Source organism: Engystomops pustulosus, chromosome 8 (genome assembly GCF_040894005.1).
Source record: "Engystomops pustulosus chromosome 8, aEngPut4.maternal, whole genome shotgun sequence".
Taxonomy (NCBI): domain Eukaryota; kingdom Metazoa; phylum Chordata; class Amphibia; order Anura; family Leptodactylidae; genus Engystomops; species Engystomops pustulosus.
Genome location: NC_092418.1, coordinates 29,103,934 through 29,124,892, shown reverse-complemented (window position 1 = coordinate 29,124,892; position 20,959 = coordinate 29,103,934).

The window sequence follows — 20,959 nt, the reverse complement described above, 5'->3', positions numbered from 1 at the left end:
AAGCTTAGACCTCTTGATGTATCGGGAAGCAGTGATAAATTTCCCCAAAATTGTCTTAGGATCATTTCAAGAAGGTGGTATAGTCCAAAGTGGATAGGGCCTCTGCTGTTAGAGGTCACAATCCCCATACTTTTCTAAGAAATGGGTAGGGTCAAAAATGAAGAGCCAGTCTGCTGATAGTTTTGGGTCACTGCATGGGGACACTTTGTTATGACTTGTCTAAGGACTCTTCTATGAAATGGGTAAGGTCCGACATGGAAAGCTCTTTGATATTAGGGGGTCACAGTGGGGAGAGGCTTTGCAATTAGTTTATAGTTTTCATGACCTTCTAACACACAGGGGTTTTTCAAAGGGGAGAACCACAATCCTTTTTTTTCCTTTTCTTTCTCATACTTGTCTTCATCTATATTTTGGAAATTGCATCCAGCACATTTATGTCAAGTTTAAGGTTTTAAAAAAAAAATCCTCTTCTGAGTGAATTTTCATGAAGAATCACTGTAATCCAATTCAATGCCTAACCTTAATGTCACGCCACAGTAACCCCTACATCTCCAGAGACCACTGATCCCAGGTTCAGTCTTCCACAGGTCATTCCTTTCCCCAAGCGAGATAATCCCACGTAAGAGATGAAGCTATGAATCTATGGGATCTATGAAATGTAGCATTTAGTACAATTTTCAGTTTCGGAAACGGCTTGTAGTTTATAGAAACCGGGGCTGAACCTTTTCAGCAAGATCAGCTAAGACAGCGAGTGTACAGTAAATCTACAGTCAATAATTAAACGTTAAGCCAAGCATGAATCCTGTCGTTCATTGAAATGAAATTTGCTCAGTGACCGAAACATAACTACGCCGGTCTATTTCAGCCAAGCCAGCACCCTTTGGTCTACTAATTCCTCTGTGCCATTTTATACACAACAGGCTTAAAGGAGAAGTCTGCCTTTTATTATCCTAAAATATGCAGCCTACCCCTAACTGTATGTAACAGTATGCCTGGACACTATGCACAAAAGAATTTCTTCACGGAGATCAATAAAGTTGTATCGTAAGAAGATGGAATGTTCTTCTTATTTTAGGACTGTTGGAAGCTGGAAAAAATGTAACTACGGAGAAGGGTAGATTGTAGGCCCCAAGAAAAACTACTTCTTGCCCTCCCAAATGTTAGAGTATGCCACGTGATGCGATGCAGTCCTGCCACTATCCTCCTTCTCCCCCTCTTGCTGGTACTCGAGATTCAGCGCTAACAGTAATGAGCTGCCACATGTTACACCAAGGCACAGACCAGGAACCATTCAAATATCATCGACCCCCAAATGTGAATAATACCAATAAAGGGCTTGTACCAAACTATACTGTTATCACCTCTTGGAGGGTTAACAATGTGATTGGTGAAGTCCAACTACTGGGACCCCAACCTATCGCAAGGATGGGTGTTCTCAATAATTTATGTAGCGGTAGGTCAAGGTGTCCTGATACTCTAATAATATTGGAGCTTGGTTATTTGTCTTTACGAGTATCAAGGCCGGCCAAGGACCATGCTCCGAAATTTACAATGGTCCCATAGGCGATGGAAGGGGAGGCAGAACACAAACTCCACCTGCCACTACATGAATTTGTCCAGACTGAACCCCCATTCCCAAAATCCTGTGGATATGGGATACCAATATAACTACAGTCCTTTTACATTTTTAAATTCTAATGTATATCAGGGATGCATTAAAATACAGTAAAATTGCCTTTGTGAAAATGTATAGGTTTCACAAAGCAAAGATTCTGGGGTTCAAAATATGAATTATCAGAGAATGGCTAATATTATTCGTAAATGAAATCTACCATCAAAACCCATCATGATAAACCAGGGACATTACTCATAGATCCAGGCACCGTGACTGTGGTAATCTTCTTATATGTATTATCCAGGGCCTCCTTCCTTCAAATATTAAAATTATGCTAATGAACCTGAATGGCTATGGGGCAGCCCTTTCATGCTGCAGATTCAGAGGCTGTTACAGTGTGCTAAGAGCACTTCCCCCCTCCCACTTTGTGCTGAAACTTGCTATAAGATTACACTAGGCAGAGGGAGAGGGAAGTTCCGGGATACAAAAATGTTGATTGGGATCCCTTTTAATGATTTTTGCTACCTTATTTTGATCCCTTATATTGATAGCACCTTCCCAACACAACACTGCAAAGCAGATGATGCTTGCAAAAGTGGACTCATAAAACTATTTTAGGATCTCTGTTGCAGAGAGATTTCAGTGTCCTAAGGAAGTACATACAGGATCGGGCTTTTTTACACATTTGGCTGACCAATATAGGCTGACCTATAAAGTTAGAATGTTTGGTAGGTGGATGTATGGGACGTGAGGATAGCCCTTTTTAGAGCTAATCTTCACGTCTCCGCTATCTTTTAAAAACCTTTAATACGAGAAGTTGGTGTTCTGTGTATGCACAGAACTCCGGCTTCTCGGACGAGGGCGCGCAGCTCTGAGGAGCTGTGCGCTGAAGATGTCAGGGTAGGAAAAGAGGCTACAGGGGCCGTGGAGTAGCCGCGACGTGTAGCCTTATGACCGGCTACTCCACGCCCCAGAAGCCCCTTTAGAAAATTAACATATTAGGGTATTAAAGGACACCTGTCATCAGGTCTGTGTCACTTGTCCTGTCACTACTACCTGTTGGAGCAGCTCACAAGGATCCCATCCCAGTCTTTATCTAGTTATTTCATACATTATTCATTGTAAAATCATCTATTTTTTATCATGTAAATGAGGCTGGTCACATGGTCAGAGGCAGTGATGTCACCCCTGTTACCCCTCCCCTCTCCTCCCCCTGCTCATGTCTGTGTGTAATGTATAGTAAAGCATTGCTAGTGTGTGTGCTGCATCTGCTGACATGCTGCATCCTCCTAATATACAGGTGAGAGACACAGACATCAGCTACACATGAATCTGACATGTTCTGCTGTAACATGGCTGCCTGGAGCTGCTGTATCTCTCTTATACACACACACATGCACACACAGGCTGCAGGGGGCGCCAGCACCAGGAAGCACATCATTATACAGCCTCACATCATTATACAGGCTGTCAGTCATGCACTGGGGGTGTGGCTGTGCCTCCCACTCATGAATAGAGTGGACAGCTTGAATATGCTAATGCTTCATTGGACATCTCACAGGTCATTTGCATACAGCTTTAGGACCTCATTGCTTAGGTTTACAGGCATGTAGAGGGACAGTGAAGGGATAGAGGCAATGCTCTCTAATAGCAGTTTATGAAAATATATTTAGTTTAGGTGGGTTATTTTGCATGACGGGTTCTCTTTAAAGATTTTAAAAAGATAGCGGGGACGTGAGGATTAGCTCTAAAAAGGGCTATGCTCACGCCCCATTCATGCACCTACCACCCGTTCTACCTTTATAGGTAGAATCGTGGTGGTAGGTTCCCTTTAAGGATGAGTTCATTGTTCTCACTCAGCTCAACTGTTCCTTATATAGTCAAGGATCCAGCTGCTTACTGTTGGATCTAATTCAAGGTTTATCTTTTTTTCACCTAATTGTGAGGGGGTCGATATTATTAGCCCCTGTGTTCCAGAGAGGAGTAGACCTCGTGTAATAGAAACATTATTGCAACCTCGACTCTTATCATTAAAGGTGACGTGTAGTGGGTCAAGTGATCCCTATTCCGCTCCCCTCAGATAAGGATGTTATGGTTTTATCAAAAACCTTCATGATATGGGAGGTTACGACGATTGGCCTGAAGTCATTGCATTTGGTTGGTTTTGTTGACTTCTGCAGTGGTGGCACAAAGGATATCTTCCATATCTCTGGGGCATAGTTGAGGCTGTGGTTCTGCAAGAACCTGGATTCTCTGTGTAGTGGACGGACCAGGTCACTGCAAATCACTAGAACGGGAGAAAATCTGCAATCACTGGTGTTGGCATCTACAATGAGAATGGACATCTGAATATTGGAAATGCCAGTTGTCTGATAGGCCATCAGTATCTTTAACCTAGGCTCCATTTAAACTAAGATTCTTCAAGAATATAATATAGATAAAAATACTAATAACGTTCCTTAGTCCCTTATGCTAACGAGGTCAGTATATAAGGTGTTAATAAATAGTATATTTTCTACAAAATGAACAGAATTATGGTCCCTGGGTTTCATGTGAATAGTCATTGACCTAGACCCCTCAGGATCCGGACACGGTAAGATTTCATTCATGGATTACAGCACAGGAACCTTTATGTGGAGCAGATGAAACAAAGGAGCATTTTACTTGGTTGATTTGGGTCAATGATAAAGTGAACACTACGGAGTCAACGACTGGGGAGGAAAAATGTCACGTATAAAATAATACAATTCTGTGCTCTGCTGATCCTGGAAGGGGTCCAATCCAGGGATGTGGGTATTATACTTCTGAGCTGTTCCACATGACTACGAGCTCAGCTACAGTATAATTTATCTCTACTGCGCCATGTACATGCACCTCTCATACACAATATGGAGACCTTAAAGGTGTGACCACACGTTTAGGTTTTAAGATGCAGTAGATGCACCTTTCAATTATTTGTCACAACTGCATCTGAAAAACTGAACGTGTGGTCACAACCTAAAGAGAACATTGGGGCACATTTACTTACCCGTCCCGTTGACGCCGCCGATCCAGAATGTCCGACGAGGATTCGGAGCTGCCGTGATTCAGTAACATTGTGCGTCCAATTTCCTGCATGTGTTGCTTCCCCCGCTGAGGTCCGCCGGAGTTCACCTTCTTCTTCCCGGTGTATGTGAGTGCTGATCTTGCAACACAATTTGGTTTTTAAATTCCATGGTTTGTCCAAATCAGTCGGGTTGTCCGACGTCCACGCCCCCTGATTTGTGTCGCATGCAAGCTGGCGTTGATGCACCACAATCCGATCATGTGCGCCAAAAACCCGGGGAAATTCAGGGCAAATCAGAATAAAACGGAAAACCCGATGGAAATGCATCCGACATGCCCCTTTATGATTGCATTATAATACTCGATTCCCAATCATGTCTTCAGTTGCTACAAGTCAAGTGATGAGTATTTTTGGGCTAAATAGGTTTAAATGTAACTCACCTGTAGTTTTTCTTTAGAATAAGTTCTACTTTTGTACAAAAAATTGGTGGCGTCACATCACATGCCCAACAACATGGTCAGAATGGCCGCAAAAATACCAGCGGAGAAGATGTCTGAGGCAACTATAGCAGGTGTGTGGTATTTGAAAGGTCACATGACACAGAGAAAAGGAATTATTTCCCAAATTATGGGCCAATTGGGTTCAGCCTTATAAGGACATGCTTTGTTATTCAACCTAACCTCTAATGATACTACTATGAAGATACATACTTCATTAAAGGGGTTGTCTGAGAGTTGTGAAAAAATAACTAAAGGGGGCCGGAGGGGGCTGCTTAAAAAAAGATCTACTTACCTTCCGGCACCCTCCAGTGTCCCGCACCGCTGTCACTCCGGTCCGGGTGCCATGTAAACAAACATGGCCGCCGGAGCAGCGCAGGACTCAGCTTCTGGCCGGACCCGACAACCTTCCGGCCCGTGAATGCTGTGAATAGGGACGGATAGGAAGCTGAGTCCAGCGCTGCTCCGGTGGCCATGTTTGTTTACATGGCACCCGGACCGGAGTGACAGCAGTGCGGGACACCGGAGGGTGCCGGAAGGTAAGTAGTTCTTTATTTTTTTAAGCAGCCCCCTCCGGCCACCTTTAGTTTATTTTCATAACTCTCGGACAACCCCTTTAAGTATTCTGCAAAAAGAATATGCAAATATGATTTCCTCCAGGGCCTCCAGTACCACTTTTTGGAACCTCCTTGCCTAACTTTTACATGGCTTTTAGAAAACTGGCATTGGGTTAAAGGTAGTTATTCTATTCGTATAAAGGAAATTCCATTTGCATAATCCTTTCCTAGTATTCTTAGAGGATCATGCATGACTTATAAGACTTCACACTATAGAGATGACATGCAACAAACATTACATACATGTCCTCCTTTCTGTCAACTTTGATGTACTCCAAGCCATTTCATAGCCCTGTACTGATGAGGAGTAAAAACTCAGAAACTGAAGCCATTTGCCAATAAGAATGGTTTGGCACAATCCCAAGGTAGGTCACAAGGTTACACAGCTTCGTCTTATGCAACACTGACTACTATGGGACTTCCAGATCCGCTTGTTGGTTGGCCAGAACCCAAAAACAACTTCTGGTCTTCTGTGGTGCAGATTCTAGGGAGTCTTAGTTGTTGAGCCCAAGGGTGCACAAGCCATGAGGCAAGTTGAGCCTCTCGCCTCGGGCATCACCAACTGCAACACAGTGGGGCCAGTTAATGGCACAGTCACATGCTACAAAAAGGGACCTGACAATTTAAAAGTAGTGTCTCTTCACACCTGATATCATCATGGGTGTCCAACACTGCATGGAAAGCCCACATACTAAAAAAATATCATGATATATTACTAAGGGTGCATCATTTTATAAATAGCTCCAGGCAGCTGAGAGTGTAGGTTTGCCCCTGGTTGAGCCCCCCACAATCATGGGATAAGGTGGATACTTAGGATTTCCAATCTATTGCGGTAAAATGAGAAGACTTTTATGGAGTGAGATGGTGAGAAGCCTCCGAGGTGAGCAGAATGATGAGCCATGGACAGCAATCATGCCAGATGTCTACGGAAATATACTGTATAAATGATCTTTTCACCATTTCCAGGAATTCATTGCTGAATCAGAATATTCCCATAAGTTCTCTATAAGCCGCTGAAATTACCTTTAAATCCTACTTTCGCTAGTGTGGCTAAAAATCATTTTTTTATTATTTCCCCAGTCTGATGTTAGACAAATTCTTCTTTCAATGTATGACAGAGGGGAAAAAAAATCACTTTTCAAAAGCATAAAAAGCTCAATAATTTGTATTCTTGTTCCGTTTCACATAAGGACCTCATTCTACATTTTGGAGTAAAAAAAATAGAATTTTTACAGCGATGCCTATAGCCAATCCAGTACATTCCACAAATTACATAATTGCAGATTAATAACACATTTTAATTAAAATCCTAACAGAACATTTATGTAAGTTCTTAGTTCTTAACTGACGTAAGTGCTTTTTTTTCGAGAAAAGTTCCTAGGCTAACAATGGGCAAATATTGTTTTTTCAATCATATTTTTTATTATTATTATTTTTTTTTTGGTTCATTTAGTGCCATTGTTTTAAGCTATTACAAATAAGAACCTGTCAATCAAGCTCAGGAGCTTCATGTGTTTTATAGTTGTAGGCAATAATATGGGAAAATTAAAGGGAACCTGTCATCAGGAATAACCATTTCATAACAGAATGTTGTTCTGTAGTTTGTAAGTGTTCACAAGATCCTTTTATAATGTTTACTGCAGCCAACATTCTTCCAAAAATAACTCTTGTTCCAACTACTCCGCCTACCCCTGTCAGGGTCAGCTCCAGGTTTAAGAGGGCCCTTGAGTGACAGGGCCTTAGATTCAGAAAGGAAAACATTTTCCTGTTCCCTAAAATATTCCCTAGTTTATCATACCGCTCATGGTTATTGTCATGGGTGCTCCCACGATCCATGTCGCGGATCACAGGTACACCCGTGCTCCGCTGCCTGCCCGTCCCCATCCCCCTGCCCTCACTTACCTCTCCGGGCTCCTGTCTGTGCTCCGGCTCCCGGCGTGTAGGCCGCATGCCTCCTTGTCTGTAGTCGCTCCCCACAAGGGGACGCGCGCGGACATCTCAAGCCTTAAAGGGCCAGCGTCCTCCTGATTGGCTCCTGCTAATCCGGCTCGCTCTTATAATCCAGCACCTCCCTTCACTCCCTGCCGGATCTTCTCCTAGGATCTCCTATGGTTTCCATGCCAGGCTTCCCTAAGCCGTTCCTGTGGAAGAGAAAGCCCATTAGCAATTCCAGACGCTTTCCTGTGTTCCTGTGTGTCTCCAGCTTTCCCATTCCTGGTGTGTCCTGTCTTCCAGTGTTTCCAGACGCCTCCGTGTCTCCTGTCTCCAGCGCTCCCATACGCTCCTGGTGTTCCTGTCTCCAGCGTTACCAGTGTTCCTCCATGTTCCTGTTTCCAGTGTTACCAGGGTACCTCCGTGTGCTCCTGCCATCCTGTGTCAAGTCTTCAGTTTGCCTCCGTGCTTCCTGCTGTGCCTCCCAGGGTTCCTGTTACCAGTGTTCCTCTGTGTTGCTGCTGTCATCCCAGGCTTGGAATGTTTCCTGCACATCCCTGTACCTTGGCTGCCTCCGCGTGTCTCATACCATCTGCCGCGGTGGTCCAGAGGGTCCTCTGATCCACAGACTCCCTCCGGACTCTTCCCATAGAGACTTTTAGTTCAGTTGTCTGTGTGACCCGTTACAGTTATTTTATATAAAACCCCCCCCTCACCTCCTATGGATTCATTAGATAAAGCCCTTGTCACCCCCATGGATTCCTTTTGTACAACCTTATGTGGGCTCCCCAGCAGCTCTGGGCCCTGGCACCTGCCCAAGTATGCCGAGTGCTGGCGCCGGCCCTGCCTGGCCAGCTCAGACTACTAACCTTGCCTCTATGGACTTCACGTTCCATAGGTGCAGGGTTAAGTACACTACGCTACATTATGAAGACGGCCTTAATCAGTCTAATGTGCACAGAATCAGCTTCGAAGTGCAGTGGAGTGGACAGCCAGGTGTAAACACTGTGCATATCTGAGAAGATAGTAACGTGGCAGGGTTAGAAGTCTGAGCGGCCAGAGGTTTGTGGGGTAGCTTGACAGCATGATTGAGCTTCCCTGCCTCCATGACTGGATGTTAGGACCAAAAGTTGAGTACTAAGAGCAGGATACAACAGGAGGCCAGAGTTTTCCCCTAAAAATGTCCCCCTATGTCTCCAGTCCTTCCATATATTAGACATATTAGACATCTGTCAATACATCGATTTCTGACTTTCAAGAAGCCTAATGAAATTATGTGGTAATAATAACCAAATCAGAAGGAATAGATTCCCAACTAGTGTTGAGCGACCTGGATCACAAAGTCCAGCTTCTGAACTTTTCGGGTTTGTGTCCCCCGGACACGTTAAAAGTTCTGGGCTGGAGTCTGGGTTTGGCTCAACACCCTGCTATTATTGCCAATAATTGGTACTGGCACTGATCATTTGTGTTGCTCAGGGCATTCTAGTTACTTGTGGCCAACTTGTCGGTGGTGCAAGGCTGCTTCTGATGACATCATCAGGGAGTCTCGATCCTCCTCAAAATGGCAGTGGGCAGTGCCAAGTGGTTAAGGTTGGTGCATGCAGCTATTTTAAATGCCTCTGGTGACTTTGCCATTTAACAGGTAAAACCTCAGCATACAAACTCTTCTAAGTCACAAATCCTCTGCCTTGATTCTGGGTAAGGCATATGTAAATTCGTTTCCTAGATTGGGAAATGAAAAACTATGAAAAACTATGCCAGGGAGCTAAAATATTTAAAGTAGACCTGGAGGACTAGTTTTCCTTTTCTTGTGCTTGGAAACTTTCCTAGAATCCCCAGTGGGACGTGCAATCTCTGTAAGGCAGCAGAACTGTGTGTATGGATAGAGGCATCGCTTGAGGCGGATGGTCCCCCAAAATAAAATCTGTAACAGGGCCAACAACTACAACATATTATATATAGTTCTTGTCTCATCCTACGCTACCTTATGAGCCTCCTTAGGTTGTAACAACAATGTGCTGTCAAAAATCTGTACCCCTTCAAGTGCATTATACAGAACCTAGAGTGTATAGAGTATACAGAGAAGTAGAGATAAGTGGTCCCGATGTTTGCATTCAGGGTTTGGCCATGCTATGCGGACATATTGCCAGATTGGCAGTGGATTGGCTGTTTGTCTACGAATCCAGCAACAAGCATGTGAACCTGAACCTCGAACACGGATCTTGGGTCCGCTCATGTTTACAGAGAAAGAAATAATGTAAGATGCCATATTCTTTGTATGAAAGTGACACACATTCTCCCCTCTCGGGACCTTGTTTTGGGTCCATACTTAATAAAACCAGTGGGGCTAATTTACTAAGGGTCCACGGAGCGCATTTTCGTTGGGTTTCCCGACGATTTCCGTTATGCTCCGAATTGCCCCGGGATTTTGGCACATACGATCGGATTTTGCCGCATCAGCGCCATCTTGCACATGACAGAAATGGGGGGGGGCGTGCCATCGCACAACCCAACGGTTTCGGACAAACTGCAGGATTTCACATTTATAAATGTATCGCAAGACACACACTTACATGCACTGGAAGAAGCAGGTGAACTCCGGACCTCGGTGCAGAAGCGACGGATTTAGGAACACGGGCGCACGATCTTAGTGAATCATGGTAGACCAGAATCCTCATCGGAAAACACACTGCGGGATCGCGACAGGACCGGGTAAGTAAATATGCCCCATTACATCACCATGAGACCCACGAGGGAGCTTCAAAAACAGAACCAGGCATAGATTTTGTATTGGAGCTATACTCATACTGCTATGGATGAAGGGTCCAAAGTTACCTTCTTTCTATATTTTTCATAATATCAGATTATATACAGAAACTATTGTTTATAGGTCAACTTAATACAATGGTGAAGGTCCTCAAAAGGTGAGAGTCACATAAGATATTTCCATTGTGTCTTTCACCTATCACTTTCTATTCAAAATGTCTCTTATCTTCTCAAGAAGTTAAAAATAAAGTAAAAAAATCTTGCCCAGGTGAAATCCATTAACCTATTCACAATGCAGATGGTGGTGGTGTAGTGAGAAGCAGTTCATGGCCACATGTTCTCCACAAGAGTTTAAGAATAATTCATCTGACATTGCTCCTATGACTTGATGTGACAACAGATTAGCTCCAGTTGTTGGATTGTATGAAAGCACAAGCCTCCGAGTGGTGGAGGTTTGATAGACAGAAGGCTTTTCAGCTCCCTGAAGGTTATGTCTTGGCCCAGAGGGATTGTTTTCATGGCACTTGTATGATTCCTGTCAGACGGTGCAGCTGCGTTCCGGAGAACCTACTGGCACTTTCAAATGACTAGTTAAGAATATGTAACATGAAAGTGAAGAGTGTAAAATGAAATGATGTGCTGCCCCGGTGGGAAACATTGTAAAGGTAAAAGACCTCTCACGCTACGACTGTGCAATGTTGTGGTGGGGTCATGGATATCATCAAGAGCTGAAAATGGATACATTAGTGCATGACATGGACCTTTCATAGGTCACCTTTAACTCTTTTGTAGAATACAAGTCTCTTTTCTACCCCATGACTTCATAGATGAATGATTTGCTTCAGAACTCTACCAAGACAAACATCATAGGAGAACTACTACTATAGCAAGGTGTTCCCCGCTGATATATTAGATTCAGTCGGACCTCCTCTTGTCTGGATTCAATAAAAGTTATGGTGTGACATGGTGGCAGACAGGTTATGTATTGTATTCTGCAAAACATTTGGCCATAGATATTGCATCTGGGCTTGGAGGTCTTCCACACTTGAAGTTGGTCCAAAAGTGCTTAAATTTATTTGGCAACCAGTCAGGACAAGGACAATCTGGCCAACTAATTTATGGGAAATCTTTTCTGTGTGCAGGTAAGCTTGGAAACGCAACAATAAGAAGCAATACACACCTTCTACATATTAGCTTTCATATGTGATGGCTGCCTCAATCATCACAGAAGAAGTTGGGTTAGTATTTCTCTCCAAAGCAAAGGCCAGATTGAAGCACTAACTATGAGGTCCCCATACCAGGTCATCATTGTATCCCAAACAGAACCTGGATTACTGTCTAAGAATGGTATTGTTCCATTTTTACATTAGCCTATAACTTATTTACAGTCAACCCACTGTGACCACCAGCTAATATCCAGAATAAAGGGGACAGCCAGAAACTAGTTGCTGATGTCTACATATTGGTGAATTCAGGCATCAATGATGGCAATGGAGATGGTTCCCAGTGTGCTAGTCCTAGGGTGCTCAGATGGGGCCAGAAAAGTATGACCCGTTGCTTTGTCTTGTTGCATGGTTCCACCAGCCCTAGGGAGAACCTCATGCAGGTGTATATGATCTATAAAGATGGAGAGATAAAAAATTTGTTGAGAGTGGCTTCTGAAGGTCTGTTTAGACCTATACATTACTAAAAAATCATGTCCCTGACCATAACGCTGCTGCCCAAGGCTGGGGGTGGTCATAATAATTTGGATCAACATAAGTAAATATACCTTGCTCCTCTACCCCTATAATGTGCTCTATGATTCCTTATGATACCAGCAATACCCACTTCTAATTGTAGACACCTGTAGACACCTGAAAAACTAAAATCCTTCCTGATGGCTACAATATAAATTTCTAGTCAACAAATGAATTCCACTTTAGATGTATTATTGGCTGGAATGTGCTGTATTTTTAGAATGTTTGTGAGGGACTGCTTGCCAGATGTGAAGTTTAAAGAAAGAAGAAAGAAAAAAAATCTTAAAATATGTCTACGTTTGAACTGATAGGCGTGATGCCGCAATGTTTGCTCAACATATCACGAGAGAACAGAATCCATCAAGCATTGTCAGGTTACTGAATATATAACGATAACTGTGAAAAAAACTAAGGAGTCAGCAAAAAAAGTTGAATGTGATGTAAGATTATAAATAACTTGCAGCATCTGCTGTACCATGGGATCCGGGACTAGCCAAGAGATACATTCGAGCGGATGTCCACCGTTATATGGATATGTGGATAAGTGAGAAATGTTATACGTTTTTGATGTGTATATGCAGACAGTAAATTCTCAGTAGAATACAATGTGAATTATCCCCTATCCATAGGGTCAGACGCAACACAAGAGGAAGTGAAAATCAATGATATTCCGGTGAACATGCGCAACCAGTGCTCCATTCACTTCTTTGACGCTGACAAATTCATGTCTGCAACACTTATGCATTCACAACAGTTCTCCAACAAAGAGACTTTAGTTCTCTGATCTGGGTTTTCAAGTGGTTGGAGCCCAATGTGCCCATATTCTGAATGGGAAAAATTTGGCTGCCTATCACTTTTGGTAGAAGCTTATCAACCCAGAGAGAGACATCCCTTTGTGAAGCAGTGCATTGGGCTCATACGCTATTGCAAGGAAGACGATCTTCTAAGAGATCCTCCATGTTTTTTTAGTTTTTTGAACATATAACTGAGTTTGTAATTTAATCCAAAGGGTGGACAAAGGACCAAAAGCCCCCTAAAGTGCCCCAGTGTAAATTCCTGAACAGCTTTGAGGATAGATGTTCCAGAAGTCCCAGAGATGAGCATTGAGTGCAGGTTGAGTAGTTCCGTGGAATTCCATTCCCCTTTTTGGCTGCTTGCTGGGAGTCCCAGAGGTTGGACCATTAGCCATTAACCACTTATCTACCAAACCATGGGTGTAAAACACAAAGCCTGCAGGCCAAATCCGGCAAGGCCCGCTGGTCCACCTCTTGGCTCTAGGCTGGGCTAGTCAAGAGAGCAGCATAGGGGCTATGTTACTCTGATACTCACCTTTCCCCAATGCCCCTGAGGCTTCTTTACTCCTGTGTGTGGTAGCTGTTTAAGCTGTCATTATGTTTGCCAGCTTCAGAGCTCTATACAACCACTGCTCAGGGGAGAATAGAAGAACATTGCTGCTGCTTTGTGGGAGCGAGGATAGATGAGAGTGGCACAATGTGGTTGTTGACTACTGTGGGGGACACTGTCACTGTTGGATACTGTGGGAGACACTGTTATTGATGGCTACTTATGATAGCGGTATGACTGTTAGCTACTTATGATAGCACTATGACTGTTGGCTACTTATGATAGCACTATGACTGTTGGCTACTTATGAGAGCACTGTGACTGTTGGCTACTTATGAGAGCACTTTGACTGTTGGCTACTTAGGAGAGCACTGTGACTGTTGGATACTGTGGGGGACACTGTGACTGTTGGCTACTGTGGGGGACACTGTGACTGTTGGATACTGTGGGAGACACTTTGACTATTGAGAATACTGACACAATTGGATACTCACTGACCCTCTGACTATATACTACTCTGGGTGGACACTGTGACTATAAAGATTTACAACACCTAATGGCCAGAAAGACAAAGAATTCAGCAAATTGACTCTGTTTTCCTGTACAAAACACAAAAACTAATAGTAAATGTGATTGACTATGAACAAGTCCCTGACTAGATTACTAGATATGAAAGAAAATTGCTTCATTCCTTGTCACTCTGCAAATGAATCTGATATTTATTCTTATAGAGATCTTTAAATCTGCGCATCAGAGAAATATAATTAAAATCAGAGCAGTGAGACAAGTGGGAGAGGAGCTGCGCGGACATTTGCCAACTCGCTGTGACATCTCTCAAATCAGAGATGCAAATCCCTGCCAAATTAAACTTTAAAATATTGCTTTAACACAGTAGTGGGTGTCATATTGAGATGACAGCTGAAATTATCACTGCGCCAGGAGCGTCACGAGTGTGTATGTCTACACAAGCTACAGAGCAGAGGAATGGAGGATCAGCTCATCCTTTGATACATACTGATACTAAGGAGCAAAGTTGGGGGCTTCCCTGTAACCATGTAGGACCCCATGCCAGCAAGGTCTTCACCTAAATAACTACATTACTAACAACTCAAAGGGGTTGGCCACCAATGAGAAAGTGTGCCGTGATTAGTACTATAGCCTAGTAGGGTAACCCATGTAGTACTTACAGTGATAAGTTTCCCATTCTGCCCTTAGGAACCAAAAGACCTGCCAGTCATAATTTTTGGGACCTCCTGTCATCTGGTGTCCTTTGACCCTCTGGCAAGTCAGGGGACCATACACTCATTACTGTATGAATGCCCTTCCAACCAGTGACATGGGAGTGGTGTTTACAGAGGAGATAGAATACATTATTAGGTGGGCCCGCTGGAGGTCCATAGAATACGGGACATTACAGGAAGTCCTGATGGGAAGTCACGTGAACCACAGATCCTACGGGAAGAAGGGTAAGGCTATAAAGCTAAAAAAAAACAAACAATATCGGTGACCCTATAAGTGTATTGTACTTTTGATTTGTGGCCAACCCCTTAGATACTGTGGTCAATAACTATGGCAGCGCCTTAGTGAAGTCCAGTTACATGGTGTAGCCATGGGATTGAAGGGGTTTAAGAATTTCAATATTGATATCCCATCATGTCAAGACACTCATTCGATATGGTGACTCTTCGTAGAAGTCGTAAAGCCTGAGACTTATTGATGACACTTATGTTATCTATAAGGCCAGTTCTGACCCAAAAAAGAGTCTCTGCTATGGGTCCATCAAGAAGCCCATATTAGGGATTTCTTTAGGATTTCAAACATTGCAGATAGAATAAATTCTTAGATTAATATTCCATCCCAAGAAAAAAGTGTGAGGCTTATTGCTGATACTTAGGTCCAGCCCTCTGGTAATGCATTAGTAGTGGCAGTGCCGAGTCATTCCTAGGGATGAGGCGGTGCTTTTATAGGTGAAACCAAGGCTAAAACCAACCTGCTACTGTCGGCGCTACGCGAACGAGGAGCTGGTGAGCGGCCAAGCTTCTCAGTATCAAACGGAAAGCTCGACTTCCTTAGGTGGGACCATGTCCAAGAAGGAACTGTGAGGACAGTCTTGGGAAAGAGCTCCGCACGAAAGCAAGACTCGGGCGAGAAAAAGGCAAAGCTCTCCCCGTCGGGGAATCGAACACCGGTCTCCCGCATGACAGGCGGGGATACTCACAACTATACTAACAAGGAACAAGCTGCTGGCAAGGGCCTGTTGCTCTGCGGCCAAAGTTGAGCTGCTTGCGACCCACATTAAGGCCTCTTTCCATACACCTCTGAAATCAAAGGGGGTTGAAAGCAAACAAACGGCGGCAGTTGATGGAAATGGCATTCAGCTGAATGAATGACTGACATCCTCCGACAAAGACGGGACCTCTTGGAAAATATGACGGAAAGATCGGGCAGTCTCTGGGCAGATGCCATTCCTCTTGGGATCTCTAGGGGTTCGGCCGGTTGTGCACCTCCTCAGATCTTCTGCCACCCTGAAAACAGGGTATCTTGAGTCCTCTTATTAGCCAGGTGGTCTGAAGAAAATCTCAAGTCTGACCATTTCAGCACACCGTTTCTTTTGCGCCGAAGGAAAAGTGGCATTGGTATAGTTAGGAGTCCCATTACTATAAGATCAATGTAGATGTGGTTTAATATATAAGCAGATACATCAAGTCCAATCTATAATCTTGAGATCCATAGGGCTAAAATAGGCCCAGTAAGGTGTCCGAGAAGAATCTCTACTATGGGCCCACCAATAGGCCCATAGCTGTCATTCCTTTAAGACTCCGAATATAGCAGACAGAATAAATTCTTGGATCAATATCCCATCCCAAGACTCGATTACCCCATTTTTTGTTCCTATATAAGGCATCTAGGTCCCCCTTGTACTTGTCTGGTGTCTCAACCACTATAGGTCCATAGTCTGACCCAGTAAGAATCCATGTGTATGGTGATGAAGAAACCTTCTTTATTTCCTCTAGAACCAGACCCATTGCTGCCCCTGAATGAGGAATAAACATTAGTATCCGATGTATTTCTATTCTGCAGTCTGGTTATTATAGAGGAATATCCATAATTTTTGTGATTGCATCCGACCTGTTCCGGGCCGTTACCTCCCTCTTTTACCACTTCCAGGGATAATTGTCTTGTGTTTTATATCCTAAACATGAATTAATCTTGAGAATATAGTAATTCCACAATTCCAGGAACCTCCGGTGGTGATTATCATATATCTGTGCTGGCCCAATCACATGCAGGATGTACACAAAGCTTTACAAGGAATTGTTTATTATTATCCTCCGGGAATATCGCTAAAGTGTTAGTTTTTGTCTAATTGTAGACATAATAGTAAAATGACTCCGGCGTCGTATCTGTGTATGTGTCCTCCAGGAAATTTGGGATGGAGTAGCAGGTTTTTAATAGCGGGTGTATTCAATGAAGACGTCCAACAAAAGAGGTTTAGTGAAATCTTTAAAAACTGTCAGAGAAAGGAAAAGGCAGATAAAAATTGTAATAAAAGCAAAATTACAAAAAGAATAATCAGAAACGTGAATACGTGAAGCATCAGAGAAGATACATTTACTGGAGATTTTCCATCTTGAAGATCCATGGTGTATCCATATTTTTGGAAATTTAAAACGGACGCCCATCCATGTGCAGCCATCACTTCACAAGATATGGACAGTGATACTTCAACTATCTGACTTTTCTGCCCATATGTCCTTAATGTTTGAGATCTGCAGGCAGGATGTTATAGAGCATGAGATGCGTGATACATTGTACACAATGGAGGTCATTTACTAAGTGCCCGATTTGCGTTTTCCCGACGTGTTACGTCAATATTTCCGATTTGCGCCGAATTTCCCTGTATTGCCCTGGGATTTTGGCGCACACGATCGGATTGTGGCGCATCAGCGTTGGCATGCACGCGACGGAAATCGGGGAGAGTGGCCGAACGAAAACCCGACGGATTCGGAAACACCACCGCATTTTTTAAAAAAAAGGGGTCGCGGGACACGCGCTTAACTTCACCCAGCAATGGATCGTGAACTCCGGCGGACCTCGGCGGACTTCAGCGCAGCAGCGACACCTGGTGGACGTCAGAGGAACTGCCTTAGTGAATCGCCGGAAGACCCGAATCCACCGCAGAGAACGCGCCGCTGGATCGCCAATGGACCGGGTAAGTAAATCTGCCCCATTGTCCTATCTGCAGTAAGTAAGTTGTACAGCAGAAGGAGTTAAGCAGATTGTACACATCGTCCTATCTTCAGTTAGCACATTATAGAGCAGATGAAGCTAAGCAGAAATGACAGTCTGTACAAGTAGTTAAGCTTCTTTATCTCTATGAAATGTTGCCAAGAATTCGGCCTATTTTTTAAGGTTTAAATGTCAGATCTCAGGTGTACAAGCCTTGTGAAAGGTGCCCCTATGCACAATCTGCTCAGCTCATCCTGCTCTATAATATGCTTCCTGCAGATAGGACACAATGCTCAATATACTCAACACCTCCTGCCTGCAGATAGGGCACTATAAACAATCTGCTAAGCTCCTCCTGCTCTATAGCATGCTGCCTGCAGATAGGTCTCACTATGAGCAATTTGCTCAGCTCCTCCTGCTCTAAAACATTCTGCCTGCAGATAGGAAACTATGTACAATCTGCTCAGCTATGTACATCCTGCCTGCAGATAGGACACTATCTGATCCGATCGAGTGCGCCAAAATCATGGCAGAATTCGGCGCAAAACGGAAAAAGTCGAGAAACCTGACGAAAGTGCGCCCGCCGAGCCCTTAGTAAATGAGCCCCGTTATGTGCAATCTGCTCAGCTCCTCCTGCTCTATAACATTCTGCCTGCAGATAGGAAACTATATACATTTTTCCCTTTACATTGATATATAAGATGCTATTATTCGTAGTGCTGTAAGATATTTTGCACAGCTTCTGTATGTAACAAAGTGATCTGTAAAAATAAACATCAATCATTCATTTGCACAGAGAGTTCTTTCATTTCAGTCTTAATAAGCTGTAATTATAGTTTGTTAATCCCTGGAAACATCAGGCTAATAGTAAAGGAAGAAGAATAAAATCTCGCAAGTTCAGACTACAAAACAACAAATCCGTTTATAAATGTGCGACCACATTAGAGCCGGTCACCCTGAAGATATTCTGCCATATACAGGCGGTCCCCTACTTAAGAACACCTGACTTACAGACGACCCCTAGTTACAAACGGACCTCTGGATGTTGGTAATTTACTGTACTTTAGTCCTAGGGTACAATAATCAGCTGTAACAGTTATCACAGGTGTCTGTAATGAAAATTTATTGTTAATTCTGGTTCTAATGACAACCCAACATTTTTAAAATCCAATTGTCACCGAGACCAACAAAAATTCGGCTGTGGTTACAATGATAAAATATACAGTTCCGACTGTCTGGAGGCTTTTTTCAAGATTTTCCCCAATCTTTTTTGCACACTTTTTCAGAAAAACCATAGATGGGGTCAGACATTGATGTCAGGGTTAGACAGGCCCACCAGGGCACCACAGAATCCTCCGATGGGCCCAGGATCTAACACTTTATCATCGACCCCAAAGATCCAGCAGAAGACAAACCCATTAAGAAGTAAATCACGAAACAGTTGACATTATGGTCTATTTATTATAGGATGAGTCTCAAATATTAAGGATTATTAGATGTTATTGATGATGCATCTTACAGTGGGGCTTTATAAATGTAGGGTGGCCCATCATGATCACCACCTCTGGGGGCCCATCTTACCCCAGCCTTTCACTGACAGATGTAGAACAAGAGGTCTTGGCTCACATTTTTCTTATGCTTTGGAAGAATTAGGCAGAAATTCTGGCCCAATCACTATTGCGGCTTTGAGATCCCATATTAGTCCTGTCCACCCTTCATTCACAGCTGGTTATAGAAGTTTTATCTACACCTTCCTTGTGATTTGTAAATTTGATTTATAATATCCTGACTTCGGATTTTTATTCTGACCACTTTTTTGTCTAGTTTTTTTGTACCGCGCTGCCCTATTTGTGGGCTCTTTTGTATCCTCTTATTTGTTTATATCCTTTTTGTCCTTATGTCTGTGTTTTGCACTTAGGGAGGGATTGTCGTCTAGTTGTACAGAGCCACATAGTGTACACGAGGCAAGCAGGTAATAATTAATAATAAATAAATAAAATAAAATTCCTTTATTTTTATAGTGGCAACATATTCCGCAGCACTACACAGAGCTTGCCAAATCAGTCCCTGTCCCCAATGGAGCTCACAATCTAATCAACCTACCAGTATGTTTTGGAAGGTGGGTGGAAACACAAACACAGAGAGAACATACAAACTCTTTGCAGATGTTGACCTGGATGGGACTTGAACCCAGGACCCCAGTGCTGCAAAGCTGTAGTGCTAACCACTCAGCCACCCTGCTGCCCAAAGGTAGGGCCTCTAATGGGTTTAGCGCCAGCGCTCACTATCTTGTCTTTGTTACAGGTAGTCTGTGTAAGGCTGCATTCACGGCGGGCACACGGCGTTGCACGGGAGAGGAGGAGGGAGTGAGCGCTGCTCGCCCCTGCCCCTCTCCATAGAGATATATGGCGCACAGCGCCATAATGCTGGAAAAGATAAGACATGTCCTATCTTTTCTTGGGTGCAGAATGGTACGGTGCCGCGTGTGTACTGCACCTTACCACTCTGTACGACTCCATGCGCCCACTGTTGGCCAATGGGGGATGTATATACGGCTGCCATATATATATGTCCCCCAGCGGTCGCATGAATATAGCCTAATACAGTAAGATACAGATCCTCTAGAGCAAGTGGTGGACTTTTTATGTGCCTTTAACTGGCCAATTGATAAGAATCCCAAACAGTGGACCTTCCTTCTAATAGGGTACATCAAATAAGTTTTGTAAATGTGTTAACCTATTTATAAGGGCTCTGAAGGTCTTAAACTTTCACAGCCATAAGGAAAGGCCATCGATATTTAACAAGCTCTTTTCTAGGTGAACTATGAGTACCCCATTATTTGGATTAAGAGAACCCCTTGAAAATAGATTTTCGGTAGAAGGTTTGGGCACTGAATCCTACCATTGACATTCACTGTTCTCTGAAGTGATTAGTTTAAAGCAAGTGTTTAATCTCCCTACAGCACCTCCGCAGGAGGAATAAAGTAATGCACCTTTCCAGTTAAATTCTATTTATTAAATTCAGTTTTTCTTATATCCACATTCATAAATTGTCAAAAAATGATCCTAATCCTAATATCTCCAGAGACAAATAATTCTAATGTCTTGCAAGTCTTGTCACCAACTATCAGCACCCTCAGGTAGGGTGTAAAATATACTTTCGGACATTCAGCT